Genomic DNA, 5,378 nt, shown 5'->3' with positions numbered 1-5,378 from the left:
TACGTTTTCCTAGAAAAAGGGTATCTTCTCACATATATTGCTTGAAATTGATTCCTCTAAAAATCACTGCTACGTGGATAGTTTAACTAATTTTATTTTGTACTCAAATCTTTATTTATTTTTAGCTATTAGTATTTAGGGGAATAATAAAACCAACTATATAGTTACAGTAGAAATAGGAAGTGGCAGGAATGGCATAAACAAATAGCAAAAGACACTTCATTTTCACAGTGAATATATATGCTTTCTCTCCACCTCTCTGGAAACAACAGACAGAGTGCACACAAGTCAGCCATTGCAGATATATATGCTATTATAATTTTTGATATTTGTGTGTGTTTCCCCACTAGACTTTGAGACAGTTGAGGATAAGAAACATTCACATTAATTTATTCATGCAATCATACTTTCATCAATCTCTTATTGCACACTTAGTATGTGACAGGTTGGGGATAAAATGATGAATAAGACATAACCTCTGCCTTTAAGAAATTTAAAATATGTAAAGGTAAAGCAGACACATAAAAGTCAATAAATTATAGGTGCCATGATAGAAGTAGGTATTGGCTGTAGTGGACTTATAAAATATAGAGCCTTGGGGCCAGCCCGGTGGCTCAGGCGGTTAGAGCTCCGTGCTCTAATTCTGAAGGCTGCCGGTTTGATTCCCACATGGGCCAGTGGGCTCTCAACCACAAGGTTGCTGATTCAACTCTCACAAGGGATGGTGGGCTGCGCCCCCTGCAACTAGCAATGGCAAATAGACCTGGAGCTGAACGGCACCCTCCACAACTAAGATTGAAAGGACAAATGACTTGGAAAAAAGTCCTGGAAGTACACACTATTCCCCAATAAAGTCCTGTTCCCCTTCCCCAATAAAAAAAAAAAAAAAATATTAAAAAAAAAAAAAATATATAGAGCCTTTCTGTCTACTGGGATGTAAGGTGGAGTGATGGAAAGCTTAATTAGAGAAGAACTCTTGAATTATATTGAAAGATGTACAGGAATTCACCAGATTGACAAACTGTGAAGTAAAATATTCTACACAGATGGACCAGTGTGAAAAAAGGGCAGACATAGTATGGTTTATTTGAAAATTGGAAATAATTTGTGTGAAGTAGTACCAAAGATGTCCGTAAATGTGGGTAGAAATATGGTTAGGAAATATTTTTGTATCATATCAAGGAATTTAGAATTTATTACCTTAGTACTTGTAGTCAGGAATGGGTTTTAAGCAGGGAAGTGACAAATCTTATTTACATTTTTGAAACTTCACTTTGACAAAGGTTTAGTGGATAGATTGAAGGGTGGGACTTTGGCAATAGGAGACAATTTGGGAGACTGCAATAGTTTAGGCAAGAGAGGGGATAAAATGAATCCAGATAACAAAGTCCGTTTTGGATAGATTGAGGTGGCTGTTGGTCTTCCAAGAAGAAATAAACGATAGCATTTGAAATCGAGGGAAAGCTCTGGATTAGAACTGTGGCCTAGGGATCTTCAGTATATAAATTGTGACTGAAGCCATGTCTATGGATGAGATCACCTAGTGAGACTGAGAAAAGAAAAAAGGAGAGAATACTGGAAAATATAACATTTCTGGTATACATTGGAGCTCTAAGATGAACAATATAAAAAAGATGGGAACAGCAGAAGGAAAGCATGGGCTGGTAGCAGTGAAGGTAGGAACAGCAGTCAACATCACAAATACAGCATAGAGGTAAAATAGAGTAGAAATTGACAGGAGTCCATTGAATTTGGCAATTAGGAAGTAATGAGGGTCTTTTCCAGAGTGTTTTATATGGAGCAGTAGGGTAGAAACCTGCTGGTTGAAAGTTGAAGAGGTATGGATGGTAAGGAGGACAAAAATCAATACGTATGCTTTTCTTTCAAAGGTTTTCTCTAGGAAGGAAAGAAGAAAGAGAATCAGTAGCATCTAGCACAGGAACTGGTACTGAGCAGGTGTTAAGGTGTATTTTTGGACTTGAACTTACCAAGTACACTTTGTCAACATTACAATATTATTTGCAGACGTAGGTATTATCCCATAACACCCGTAAACATTCATGTTCTACTAGCATAATTGAATGTGATTCTCTTGGACACACATCTGTATAATCAGGTAGAATAACTACTATATAGTTTGGTGAAAGATTAAAGCTCCTGACCATATAAGGGCAGCAGAGTGGAATCTACCTTTAAGAATTTTCTTTTGCGTTTACCACATGGATGGGGATTTTCCTTGCCCAGTATAGTTGGTACTGCAGGTTGGGAGCAGTGTTTCATGGACTACCTAAAACATGACTGAGAGTAAAGACTAGACGGAAGTGAAGAGGAACTATTAACTCATAAAATGCGAGAGGTGGAAGAGTCCTCTGAGATCATCTGACCACAGTTTCTTCAAACTTTATTTTTTGTTTTAGTAAAAAAATATTTTTACCAAATAAATTTGTATGGATAATCCCAACATACAACACTGATGAAAGTGAGATTTAATTATTATACATCTATTTTATAAATTTAGATTTACAATAGCTATGTTTTTTGAACTTAATAAGTCAATGAGTCTGTTTTGATGAACACAAATGTCTAAAAATCTGCACTCGGTAGTTGCAATTACATTAGCGACAACATTCAATTTATTTATGTATTTTACTTTGGTTGTACTGTTCAGAGAAAATCCTGAATCACATAGGTAAGTTGTAAATGGTAACTTTTTTTAAAACTGAGATCATTTTGGAATCTTAGGACACTCTTTAGATAAACTATCTAAAATAACAGAGACCCTTAACATTTGTCTATTTATGCATGGATTGTAATTAAGACAATCCATGATACTATCATGAATCACCTGCTAAGTGTATTACATATATAAAGTCCTCTGAGCCTTAAATTTAACTTAATAAAAGCTCACCCTCTCATAAATATTTTATTGAATGATTATTGTACAATGGCCTACAGATACAGATTAATAAAGACACAGCCCTTGCCCGTAAGAGATTTATAGTAAAGGGAAAAATTAGATTCATAAAAAGCAAGAAAACATGAAAGATGGACTGAAAGAAGCATGCAATGATGTATAGGCTACACTGGATAAACATAAGAAAGAGAGAGCAGCTCTGTCTGTGAGGGTGTGGAAGAGTTATATGGAGCTTCCTGGAGGAGGTGACCCTTACACAGTTGTGAAGGATGTGTAGGAGTTCACCAGGCTGACACAGTCTAGGAGAAAACTGTTAGTTAATAAATGATATTTTGTCTAAAGGATTGAAAAGGTCTCCTACAGTTATGTAACAATTGCTGGGATTCTTGTCAGAGATACAAAAAGTGAATGAACGAGCAATACTTATTCAGTAACCATAAAACTATAGTATGATGTTATCATAAGATATAGTATGCATTTACTTGTACAAGTTACTATACTGTGAACAAAACATGGGCCAAGCAGAAATGCCAGTATTTAATTGACTGGTACTTAATTGTGTGTGTTGCCTGAGTGCTTTAGCAGTGAATTCTCTGTACATGAATAGACATGCCCGGATTTAAACAAAAGTCCAGTATAAGCTTTATAGTTAATGATGTATTTACAAAAATTCAGATATATGTGAATACAAAAGCAGGCTAAGCATCTTCAAAGTTTTTACAAAAACACATTCATATGCTTGAGATTGGCAACAGGTGAAACTTTGGCTTATAACACATTTTAATGTTCACTTATTCATTCCTAGTTTAAGTACTTAAAATATATTTAAAAATTTAAAGAAATATTTGTATACCCATGTTCATAGCAGTATTTTTCATGGTAGTCAAAAGGTAAAAATAAACCAAATGTCCATAAATGAATGAACCAATAAATAAAATATAGTATATACATATAATGAAATATTATTCACCCTGAAAAAGGAAGGAAATTCTGACCCATTCTACAACATGGATGTAACTTGAGGACATTATGCTAAGTGAAATACGCCAGTTACCAAAGGACAAATACTATATTATTTTACATATATGAGTATACATTATACTGTATATGAGTAGTCATAGACAATAGATTGGTGGTTACCAGAGGCTGGGGGAGGGGAAAATGGGGAGTTGTTTAATGAGTATAGAGTTTAGATTTTGTAAGATAAAAAAGAAAGCTAGAAAAATGCAAACCATGAATAGACATTTAGATTTAAGGAATACATTAATTTATCCCCAAATCAACCATTTAAACGAATGAGAGTTTCTTTTAAAATTGGGTGGCTATGTTTTTTTTTGGCTTTGCTTCTTGTGGTTTGGAAATTAATACATTTATTTGATTCCTTTTAGCTTAAACTGTAGACATAAACTTCTATTATAAAAGAAATGAACAAAAAATTAATTTTATATAGTGCTAGACTTAATTATTGTACAAGAGGTTTTTTTGAGATTTTAGAAACATGTGGCACTACATTCTACAATGCTTCATCTTGTAAAACTGAATGGCAGAAAATTAAAAAAAAACAGAACATTTTTAAATAAAAACAAACAAACAAATAAAAAAAACCCTTGTACTGCAATACATTTAACCCAATATAGATTAACTCTGGGCAAACCTTGACCACTGCAATTTGTTCAGTTGTGTTCACACGCCAGGTTAAACTAGAAGAAAGACTGCAATTATGCAAATAGTAAATGTAACAGTATTCCTTAATGACATGCATGACAGCAGTCGTACATGTCATGATATAATAGCATACACTTAATTCATTTCATAATTATGTCAATAATTATATTTGGATGTGTAAAGAAGTGCAAGTTTTTTTCCCCCTTAAAAGTAATTAAGGCTACTATTAGGTACCTGCTGAATACATTACAATGCGTGAACTGCATTGAGGCTTGAGGTTAACTTAATAAAGACTCTTCCTCACTTAGATGGAGGAGAAAGACTAACAGTAACAAAGATTCTGTGGTAATTTTGTCAACAGTTCTTTCAGTGCCTCTCTTTCACTTTATCTTGTGCATATTATTTTGCTTCTTCTCCCCTCCTCCTGCTTTTTCACTTTTTGTATTTTACCTGATTACCCACTGCTTCCTTCCTGTCCATCCTTTTCATTTTTGTACTCATGTTTTAACTATATAACTTTTCCTTGATTTATAAATCTTTTCTTTCTTCTTGGTGAGTGAGTGTTTGAGACAATTACACTTGTGAAAAAGCTAAGGGAGAGAAGAGTGACAAATGGTCATTAGTTACCTTTGTACTTTAAATACTTAGAATTGAATATCAAGGAATGAATTTGAAAGGAGGAATTTAAAAATAGACATTTATCTGAGCCTAGAAAATGTAATAAATATGAAAGCAGTGCTCTACCAAATGTAAAGAGAAAACCTCAATCCACATTTTTCTAGAAAAATTAATAATTTCA

This window comes from Rhinolophus sinicus, chromosome 14 (assembly GCF_057876585.1).
Source record: "Rhinolophus sinicus isolate RSI-liver-muscle chromosome 14, RSI-T2T, whole genome shotgun sequence".
NCBI lineage: Eukaryota > Metazoa > Chordata > Mammalia > Chiroptera > Rhinolophidae > Rhinolophus > Rhinolophus sinicus.
This window is presented reverse-complemented; position numbering follows the sequence as displayed.